The following is a 12,687-nucleotide window of genomic DNA, read 5'->3' on the forward strand; positions in this document are numbered from 1 at the left end:
CTACAATTGAGGGCTTTCTTAACTTCCGCCTTAGCGCTTACGCTGGTCAACAACTTCCGCCTTGCAAAGACCACTTGGTTGTTATCTTTAATACACCAACGAGCGCAACGGTTGGTACCTGCAGCGATTAAAGAAAGATTATAACTAGCCCCTCCACCGCACAACCTCGGCTTACGAGGACAACCAATTGCTTCCCTTCATTCGCCTTTGTGGATCAAATGTTCCAAAAAAAGTGCATTAACTTTTTTTTTCCAGGTTTTCAACTATGTATTATTCTGACTCATATAAAAGGGCTTATTATTTATTTTATTTGTTTATTTTTATTTTATTTTTTACTTTTATTTATATATTTATTTTATTTGTTTATTGCTATTAAGATTATTTTACAAACATTTTATATGAAAATCAACAGAAACATTCGGCGTAACTCGGAATTAGAGGACTACGCCTATGCCCTCTTGCTATGGACAGCAATTTCATGCCTGCCATTATCCGACACTGCCTGCCACGAATTTCTCAAAAACAGGGCTTACCATTAAACTAAATATTATGGAAAATTTTCGGAAATGACAAGAAACGGGGCATTTTTAAAACAGTTTTCGAAAACATGAAAATTTTATTTAATATAAAAAAACATGAAAAATTGACCCCTCCCCCCCCCCAAAAAAAAGAAAAATAATTAACAACGTTGTGAAGAAACTGGGACAAAAGGAATATCCAAATCATTGGAAATTAACGATTTTTGCGAAATCATATTTTATACATTCCCACTGTTTACTATGCTAAAATCACAATGACTAATGTATACCTATTAACCCTTATCCTCGAGTGGCCTCTGGGCCTTGATAAGTGGTGACACCCATGTAAAAAAAAAAATACTTTTTTGGCTTTCTGAAATTTCAAATTTTGATATTTATTTCATAAAGATATTTCGGCGTTAGTTAAGTTTCGCAACCCCGTATTTACGAAGACATTTGGCGGATGTGACGTCAGACAAATTTTTAGCTATGGATAACCAAAACTGTATATTGTGTATCTTTTTTTTTTTTTTTTTTTTTTTGCAAATGCAAATATAAAAATAGAAGTTTTATTCAAACAATTTTTATCTGAACTTTTATAACAAAATTATAAGCGGAATGTTAAAATTAGACAGTTTGACTTTAAGTGAAACCATGTTAAAATTAGACAGTTTGTAAGTCACTTTAGGTGAAACCATGCGACTTACGTGACAACGTTATAAGAAAAAAAAGATGGCATTTCCTTTGAAATGTCGGCGTTAGTTAAGTTTCGCACCCTTGTATTTATAAGGCCATTTGACGGAAATGACGCCAGACAATTTTTTAGCTACGTATAACCAAAACGGTATACAATGTATCTTTTAACTACTATCCATAGAGATATTTATATCTGCAAAAGGAAAAATGTTTAACAAAAATAAATCGCTTGAAAAAGATTCAAGACAGAGTCGAAAGCTTACTTCATATCTTTAAATGTAAATAAATGTTTTGTTTTTTTTTAAGAAAAATAAGTAAACGTCGTTTTTGGCTTTCTTAAATTAAAAATTTTAATATTCATTGCATAAAGATATTATAAAAAGTGTCATCATATTTCTAATAAAAACTAAACATTTTAAAAAATATTGAATATAAATCATTTACTATCTATATTTATTATATTAGGTTGAGAAGAAAGTTCTTGCGGATCATTTTATTCTCATTTCAAATGATGTATTTTGAAATAATTTTCGTTATAATACCTTTACTTTATATATTATTTTGATACAAGCTAAGCCGAAAAGCTGCTGAAACAGCTCGCGATATCAGCGAAGCGTTTGATCCAGGAACCACTACTGAACACACAGCACAATGGTGGTTTTAAAAATTTCATAGCGGCGACGAGAGTTTTGTAAGATGATGAGCGTAGTGGTTGGCCATCGGATGTTGACACAGCACGTTGCTAAACCGACCCTGCAGAAGTTGGACAAATTGGGATACAAAACTTTGCCTTATCCGTCATACTCTCCAAGCATGTCAACTACCGACTACTACTTTTTCGAGCATCTTGACAACCTATGTGAGAAATACTTCAAAATCGAAGCGATATCAAAAACGCTTTCAAAGACTTCATGGCCATCAGAACGCAAGATATTTACGTTACTCGCATAAATATACTTATTTTGTGTTGGCAAAAGTGTGTTTATTCGAGAAGGCTAACATGCTTGCCAGTCGGTTCGTCTCCAACTCCACACTGGACCCTGCAAACCACCCCCTCTCTGACTTTCCTTTGACAGACGTCACCCCATCTTAGGTGCATGCCATCATAAAAAATCTTGACACTTCAAAAGCATGTGGACCTGATCTCATCCCGGCTGTGCTATTAAAAAAGTGCTCCGGCGAAGTAGCGCCGGTTCTCTCCAAACTTTACAACAAATGCCTTAAGGAATCTTGCTTTCCTGCCTGCAGGAAAACTGCTTCTGTGGTACCAGTTTTCAAGAATTCTGGTGAAAAAACTGACCCAGTAAATTACTGCCCCATTAGCCTCCTCCCACTTTTCGCAAAAATATTTGAGTCCATTATTAACCATGCTCTAGTCTATCACCTTACAGATGCTAAACTTCTGACCGACCAACAATACGGATTTAAGGAAGCCCGTTCCACGGCAGACAGACTTTAATCTCTGAGCGTATATACCATTCACTTGACAAAGCAGGGGAGGGTAGAGCGGTAGGTCTAGATATATCTAAGGCTTTTGGCAGGGTATGGCATTAAGGTCTTCTTAGGAAAATCAGATCATACGGTATCACTGGAAGAATCTTCAACATAATTAAATCCTTCTTAGATAAGAGAAAAATACAGGTTGTCATCGATGGTCGTACATCCAAACAATATGATATAAATGCGGGAATGCCCCAGGGGTCTATCCTTGGACCTCTATTATTCCTAATATTCATAAATGACCTCCCTGACAAAACTGTCTGTGAGATGGGTATATATGCTGATGACACCACTCTCTATAACCGACACGACAGGAAAACAAATGAACACATATCTAGAGAAATGGCAAAAACACTAGAGGATAACTTTCGATCTTTAGTGGAATGGGGACAAAAATGGATGGTCACATTCAATGCTGCCAAGACTAAACTGGTTTCCTTCAATAACTACAAGAAACCTCCTCTGCCACCAATAGCAATGGCCAAAGACTTTATCTGAGAGTACATCTTTTAAACTCCTCGGCCTGACGTTCACAGGAAACATCAGTTGGAAAAATTGCATTGAGAGCAGTGCCAGAACCGCTGCGAAAAAGGTAGGTTCTCTCTACCGTGCTAGAAAGCTACTAACGCCCAAAAGTATCCTGTACCTCTATAAGGCCACAATTCGCCCACGTATGGAGTATTCCTGTCATATTTGGGCTGGTGCATCTGCTACTAGTCTCTCACTCCTAGACAAGGTTCAAAAGAGAGTCGCCAACCTAATAGGTCCTGAACTGTCATCTAAACTTCAGCCCCTGTCCACTCGACGTAATGTAGCATCCCTCTGCCTGTTTTACAAGTATGGCAATGGTGAATGCTCTGACGAACTGCAAGCACTTGTGCCTCCTCGACGTAAGTACCCCCGACAAACCCAGCAAGCAGCAAAATCCCACCTCTTCACAGTTGAGATCCCTAGATGTAAAAAGGCCTTCTACTCAAATAGTTTCTTCCCCAGAACCGCTAGACTTTGGAATTCCCTTCCGAGTTCCTGCTTCCCCAACTGTACTGACATGCAGCTTATGTCCCTGATAGTAGCCCCCTACAGCAAAGTGGCAATGTGTTTGGGGTGAAATTGCAATAAAAGAAATTGCTGTTTATTTCGATTAATATTTTTTTTGTTTGAGTCAAGATATGTTCTTCTGAATTTATAAATTAAAACTCACAAGAATTTTCTTGTCAACCTGATACGATACCAGTAAACTACTATCCAGAGAGATATTTATATCTGTAAAATGAAAAAATGATTTACAAAAAAAAAGTCGAAAGCTTGCTTCATATATTTAAAGGTCAATAAACGTTTCTTTTTTTAGACAAAAAAAAGAAACGCATATCGTTTTGGGCTTTCTTAAATTTAAAATTTTAATATTAATTTCATAACGATATTTCACAAAAGTGCCATCATATTTCTAATAAAGTAAAACATTTTAAAAAGGATTGAGTACTGCTGCCATATCTAGGAAGTGGTTGCTAAAAACAGCCTAACCTGCCTTGACAGAGTACAAAATAGACTTCGTGGTCTAGTGTGGGATGCCCTTTTCTCTTCCTTGCAACCTCTCTCCCACAGGACGTTGCGAGCCTGTCGTTGTTTTATCGTTATTTCCATGGCAAGTGCTCGTCTGAGCTCCAATCTCTGTTCCCCTCTCGCCAATTATTCACGATAAACACCCGTCTAGCTTAAACCACTCTCAGTAATTTTCCCCACTCTTTATCTGTGCCTAAATCAAAACGTAGAATCCATGAACAACGCTTCTTTCTTAGAAGTACACGCCTGTGGAACTCTTTTCCGTTTGCTTGTTTCCTACCTGACTACAACTTGGGTGTCTTCAAGTCTAACATAAACAAGTTCCTGATGAACCGCCCCCTTAAGTAAGACACTTTATCAAATCTCCATTACTAACGATTACTACGATACTGTCCCATTGATTACTGTACACGCAATAACCCTTATCCCCGATTTGCCTCCGGGCCTTGATAAGTGTTGACTTCCATGCAAAAAAAAATAATGATAATCTTTAATGTAAAGCATTTGCTATCTAATATATAATATGTGGTGGTAAGTAGTGGACATGAAACGTGCTACCATGGCTCAAGTAAACATGTAACAAGTTTTTCCGTTTAGAAATATTCATTTTTAGGCAGGTTTTATTTACCGAAACATTCCCGAGTTTGATAAGTTACACTTGAAGGTCAGAGGTTATATCAACGGAAACGTTGTGAAAATAACACTCAAGATGAAAACACCATAATAATAACAATAACAATACGAATTACGACATGCTGTTTATATCATACTAGTAAGTATTAATTGGGTTGGAGGGGGGTTACATAAAACGACATTAATTGAAATCGATATTTGTAATTTTTATAGAAATCGCGCCAGACAAGGCATGATGCAACTTTATGTAAGAACCTATGAAAAACAGAGAAAAATAATCAAAATAAAGAGAAAAAATTCATTTTAAAAATCTACTTCAAGTTATAAAAATATTATGAGTGTGAGGTGGATAAGCTTTGACACAAACATCGCCAATGCTAGTCATCAACCCTTTCAAGACACACCCTGCATTTTCCTAGAATTAATAATGGTATTATAAGCCATGAACCTTTTATTGGCATTTCTGTGTTCTTTCTTTTTTTAATTTCAATAATTTACAAGTTATAAATACAATGCCGTCAAACGTTGTATTTCCTTTTCATTGTGTCATATTATATATGAAATGTGATCGCAGACCCGATGCATATAAATGCACTTGAGATAATGCAGTTTCAGAACTGCCAGATGTTTGTAAATCAACAAGCAAGCAGACACTAACGTAATGTACATGCAATAACCCTTATCCCTGAGTGCTTCCGGGCCTTGATAAGTGGTGATCACTGTGTAAAAAAAAAGACACATGAAAAACAACGTTATATATAAGAGAGAAACAGTGAAGCATACTCTCTACTCTAAAAATTAAATAATGATGAATTTTGTATTATCAAGATTCTTCAGGTTACTGTTCTTGTCTTCAGTGTTATTTTCACAACGTTTTGGTCGATGTAATCTCCGACCTTCTTCAGGTGTATCTTGTCGAACTTCGAAGTCAGGAATTTTTCTGTCGAACTCGGAAATTTGTACAAAATTTCAGACGAAACCTTCTATTTAATCTACAAAGGTAGCACGCTCTTGTTCTATCAGCCATGACTAGGAAAATGTTCTAAGTAATAAGCAATTGTATTTTAAATATCGCAAACCTTCAATCAGGTGTCTGCAACGGAAATAGCCTAAAAGAGTCTGCAAAAATACAGTAAGACCTTCCATTGCCGAAATCTGGAAGAATGAGCCAATTAACAACGTGCCAAATATTTTCTGGATGAACTATTACAGAAATATATAGATAAAGAAGGCGCTATAGGCTGACTGACAAAAAGGATCTCTTCATTATGATCAGGAGAGTAGTAATACCCGCTCAAGGTCAAAGCTTGACGGTCAATGCTTTAAAAAAGATGAGTGGTCTCAGCAATAATAACAAGTGCAGGTTCTGCCACACAGAAGTAGAAAGTGTGAGCCACCTGACATCCAGTTGTAAAGTCCTGTTCGGGGACGGCTATTATAAAATGTGACACAATAGAGTGTGTAAATATCTTCACTGGAAAATCTGGAAAACTTTAATATCCAATGTGATAGCAAATCCTGGGAACATGTTTACCAGAAAGAACAGTTGGAAATGAGTCATACATCATCCACTATGACTATGCAATTCCTACAGCTACATACATAGCAAATGGGACTAATAAGTCTGACATGGTGGTATGGGACAAGAGAGAGAAAGTAGCAACCCTAGTTGAATAAGCGTCCCTAGGTCTGAGAGGGAGAAAATAACAAAATACCACGGACTTATGTATGACATGAAAAGAAATTGGAATCTTAGGAAGATTTCCATCATTCCAGTCATTATAGGAGAAACCGGACTCATGAATAAGAATTTCAAAAACTATTTGGCGAATATACTCGGTGAACTAAGTACAAGAGAAATACAAACAATTGTACTTAAAGGGACGGTGAAAATATTTTAAAAAATCTCTCAGTTGGAATCACTAAACTAAAGGGAGAATGTTTGGCATCAGGTAGAATGTCCCATACTCAGCAAAAAACAAAGTGGTAAAAAAATAATACAGAGAAATGTCTGTAACGTTACAACTGAATTTTACCAATTACTCTATCAACTAAAGCCACAAATTCTTGTGGTCAATTCTAGTATCATTTTTATGGGCTTTAAACCTACTTTTATTTTCATTTGTAAACTTTTACTACTTATTTTTATTACTACATATCATTACTATATATTATTATTATTATTATTATTATTATTATTTTATGTATCAACGTAAAATTTTATGCGTCTATACGCATTTGATTGGCTGACTAGCAATCTTTCTTTATTTTATGTATCAACATAAAATTTTATGCGTCTATACGCATTTGATTGGCTGACTAGCAATCCCTGTGCATAGTGATCATATACAATCACGTAACAACATCGATTCTATGCACAGCCTGGCGAATCCTCACGAGGATGAAACGCGGATAATTCTGTGTAGCTTAATTGTCACACACACACACACATATATATATATATATATATATATATATATATATATATATATATATATATATATATAGTTCTGTTCAAAATTCCGTACAAATTTTCTAGTCTGACAGAAAGATTTCCAAGTTCAACAAAATACACCAGGAGAAAATCGGAGGTTACAGCGACCGAAACGTTGTGAAAATAGCACTCAAGATAAGAACAGCGGTCCAAATAATACGAATGATCAATTCTCATCTAAAAAGTTCAGAAACAACGATGAATTTAAATCTAGCTTTTATTATTTTTTATATCACATGGTGCAAACATATTTCATTGTGCTTATTTTTATCTTTATGAAATTGCTTGCTTATTTAGTCGATTGTTTAAAATAGGAAATGTATAGGTAGATGTGAGAGGATGGGAATAAAAGCTGCAGTAATATCAGCAGCTTAAGTGACGGTAATAAAATAGGAATAATTAAATAACGTAAATAAAGAAGACAAGCAAAATATTAACAAATCAAAAAGGACATAATTTTGATGATTTTTGAAGAACGTGTCTTATTCCCAAATAAATAAAATTTAATAAGATTTAATAAATAAGATAATGTAAAAAAGCAATGTTTTTAATCTTCTTTTGTAAAGGTTTCTAATTTTTCATTATTTGAATATTGTAACAGTAGTATTACTTCTAAGTGAGCAACATATTTCTTTATATACCAGCATGCTACATGCATCGCGCACACATACACGGAATTTGAATTATTAACCCCAAGAGTGGACTTAACATCAACAAAACAGAAAAGGTTTGGTCAAAGCAACTTCTTACCGGATTCTACTTCGAATTTTCTTTAAGTGTTTCCCTTGGAGTTCACGAGCTTTATTCACCCGGGTTTGGAGACGGAGTTTTCATTCTCCTAGGTTGTTTGCATTCCGAATTTTTTTTTTTTTTACATAGGCATAACCACTTATCAAGGCCCAGAGACCACTCGAGGATAAAGGTTAAGAGTGTATAGTAGTCAATTGGACAATATAGTAATCGTTAGTAATGGAGATTCGGTAAATTTGTTAACTTAAGTGGATGGAACGGCTCAACAAGAACTTGTTTACGTTGGACTTGAAGACAACCATATTGTAGTCAGCTGGAAAGCAGGAAAACGGAAAGCAATTCCACAGGCGTGCAGTTCTAAGAAAGAAGCTTTGTTCATGGAATCTACGTTTAGGTTGAGGCACAGATAAAGAGTGGGGGAAATTATTAATAGTGTTTTCAGATAGACGAGTGTTTCTTGTGAAGGTTTGACGAAGGGTGACCATAGATTGAAGCTCAGTCGAACACTTTCCATGAAAATAACGATAAAGCAGAGAAAAATCGCAACATCTCTTCTGTGAGATAGAGGTTGCAGGGAATAGAAAAGAACATCTCCTACGAGGCTACGAAGTCTATTTTGAATCCTATCAAGGCAATACAAGTCCTTTCTAGCAGCTCTTGCCCAGATGTGGCAACAGTACTCCATCCTTGGACGTATCTGGCTCTTATATAGATAGAGAATTGCATCAGTAGTGAGATATCTACTGGGTCAATAGAAGGATCCCATCATTTTTCTAAAGGCCTTGGCAACAGATTTGATGTACATGTTCCATTTATGATCAGGAGTAACGGTCACACCCAGAAGCTTGTCAAAACATGAGACCTCCCCAAGACAAGAGCCATTCATTTCAATTGATGCCAGATGGGGATCAAAACGTTGATGATGTAAAGATAGAAGCTTGGGTTTAGATGCATTAAAAGAAACCAGTGACTCCTTTCCCCATTGTACCACGTGTTTAAAATCAGAGGAGAGAATCGGAGAGAACTTGGTTGTTTATGGTCTTTTTCAACTTATTCAATCCTAATTAGATTTCAATTGGCTGAATCTAAAGTTATTTGTCCTTTTCTTAAGTTATTTATTCTATTTAAAATTAACAAAATAATTAGAATGTGTCAACTAAGTTTATGTTTCGCTAAAAAATTACACTCCAGTTTTTGTTTCATACATAAAATACTCAAAACTTATTTAGGCTGTTACTACACGTGTATATATATATATATATATATATATATATATATATATATATATATATATATATATATATATATATATATATATATAATGACAAATTTGATTCTGTTTGAAGTAGTTAAGAAAGATATGAGATAATTAAAATCTATAAATAAAAGTTTCAAAATCTATGTTCAATTAGTGCTAGGACAACAGCATATTCTTTTCATGGTTTTGACTCTCGAGTGTGTATCCATTGATATTTTAGATGTTTTTATGTAAAGTGATGTGGTTCCCGGTTGATTAATTGTGTCTAACTGTGTCGGATATATAGTCGAGAGTAAAAACAATGAAACGAATATTCTGTTGCTCTGGCCCTAGGTATCACATATATAAAAAAAGTAGGTACTTCGCTTATGTCTTTATATATAATCTAATATACATCTGTCTGTTAGTCTCCATATTTCAAACCGTATCTCCTCTGAAACAGAGCGGCGCTAGGGAGCCTCAAATGATTGGATTTTTACGGACTATTCTTTTATATGTCTATAGCCGGTTAAAATCGTTTTTAAGGGTGCAAAAAGGGGCCAAAATTGAAAAAAAAACGTTACACATTCTGTAAATTTATTTTCGTTTACTTTTATTTTTAATTTTTAATCAGTTCATGTACGTGTCACATTGGTACAGTGGTAACGTCGTCATCTTTAAATGCAATAGTTTCGGTTTCGATCCTAGCTATCGCACCCAAATACTTTTTTTTACTTTGGAAATCACGACTCTATAATAATATATACGAAATCCGGGTAAATTAAAATATCATATTTAAGCGTATTTTACGAACGGCAAACCCGGGTGCCCGCTCCGCTAGTTATATAAAGAAAAACATATGTAAGAATATTTATATAATTTAGCATTGCAGTATTCACAAATGTTTGCCCAATTTACACTGCGATAGACAAAACTTCGCATCAGAATTGGTAGCAATTACACCACTAACAAACCATAGTAATACTTTGAAATAAATGATTTTTTTATTTAAAAAATAGACATGTTTACCGCTCATGCGTCTATTTTCCTGTTTCTCTGTCTACGTACACCCAAACCTTTTAAGTCTAGTCTGGTTCTAGTGTTTTCTACGTGACTTCGCGTCGACATAAACTTAAATTGAGACTCACAAAACTCTTTGCGAGGATTTCTTTTCATCCTCTTCAATGGTATCGATTTAAAATTAATTTTATGTACCACGCTGCTACGGTACTTTATGAACATGCAGTTTGTTCAAGGCTTGCTTGTATGTATATACTATGCGGACAAAACATGTTCGCTACGAGAAACTCAGGTCCGGGCAGGTTGACTGGTCGGTTGGGTGGGATGAACGGATGAGTTTGGTACGTGCCAAATATCACGAAATCGTCATAAGAAGAATCCAATACACTTTAAACATGCCTACTTGTTTATCAACATATATACACAAAGTCACATTTAGCAAAACAGACTCATTACAGTATTGGTAAAATACTTATATATATATATATATATATATATATATATATATATATATGATTGACTCTTCCCGTCGATTTAGTCTGGTGAGGTTCCACCACCACAACTAAGTTGCTCGGAAATACACACAGATGATTTGTTTATAGTGGTAAAGGCTTTGTGTAGAACCCTCCACATTTTTTGGTATTACTGCTAACCTCCGTCGGTGCAGATAACTGCCACAGGACAGAGTATACAGTAGACCGCAGGTTTTTATATCAGTTTCATTGTCCTAGATGCATGACTTAACGAAGGCTGGGTGTGCATCTCTTCCAGTTAATTAATGCGCCCCCAGATACCAACATAGACATTTCTACGATTCGGCGCGGTACATGCAGTGCTTAATCTTCCGAAATTGTCACCCATCTGGTACTGGCTAGGCTCAACGTTGCTTAACTTTAGTGATCTGGCGAAAACCGGCGTGTCAACGTGATTGTGCCATATATATATATATATATATATATATATATATATATATATATATATATATATATATATATATATATATATATATATATATATATATATATATATATATATATATATATATATATATATATATATATATATATATATATATATATATATATATAAAATATGTATGGCGATTAAGCTACACTGAATATTCTGCGTTTCATCCACAATAGGATTCGTCAGCGATTAAGCTACACTGAATATTCTGCGTTTATTACGCAGAATATTCAGTGTAGCTTAATCGCCATATATATTTTATAAATTACTAACTAGCTCTACCTACGCATAAATCTATACTTTCGTATATTAAATTTATGTGAATAAATGAAGTAGTTAGTTATATATATATATATATATATATATATATATATATGCTTATATATATATATATATGCTTATATATATATGTATATATATATATATGCTTATATATATATATATATGTATATATATATATATATATATACCTATATATATATATATATATAAGCAGTAAAAGGCTTATGTATTTTGTCCATCCAAGTTGATTGAGTGGGAGAAAAGAGAATAAGTTTCGCTTTAAATTTCCAACCATTTGGAACTCACAAGAAAAGTGAAACATAAAACCTGTTGCCTTTTAAGAGAGAAAAGCAAGTATCTCAAAATCGAATCCTTACTTACACACGCCGACACACACAGAAACACTCCACACAAGAAAGTATATATATGTGTGTATATATATATATACTAGGAAAAGTACCCGTCATTGACTGGGTTCAAAAACAGCCTACAGAAAATGGACTCTGATTTATGAAAGTATGATAGCTTATGAAAAGGAAGGCTTGTAATGAGATAGCTTCGAATGTGGGGGGTATCAAAACCAAAGCAAAATATGATGAAAGTAAAAATAAAATAGATAAACTCCATAATTTATTATACCATACCTGTTCACACTGAAACACTTATCACAATATTCTGTGGATCTATATTAAAAAACCTTGTTAAACTTTGTGACATATTTACATTCTATGGAGGTCAGGCGCGAACGAACACCCCATCATTTTATTATACCATATTTCTTCAAACTGAAACATAATTATGAAAGTATACTTACGCAGATAGATATGAATAGTCTTTATTAAAGTGTGTGCCTATTTCCATTCTATGGAGGCCGGGCGCGAACGCAGACTTCACAATTTTATTATATCATCCCTATTTAAGTTAAAACATACTTATCAGAGTATTCTTATGTACATCTATATCAAAAACCCTTGTAAAAGTTCTTTTTTTCATTTTTTTAATTTTTATTCCCATACTTTGTGGACCAGCCG

This window comes from Euprymna scolopes, chromosome 6, assembly GCF_053919585.1.
Source record: "Euprymna scolopes isolate OS-2025 chromosome 6, ASM5391958v1, whole genome shotgun sequence".
Taxonomy (NCBI): Eukaryota; Metazoa; Mollusca; class Cephalopoda; order Sepiida; family Sepiolidae; genus Euprymna; species Euprymna scolopes.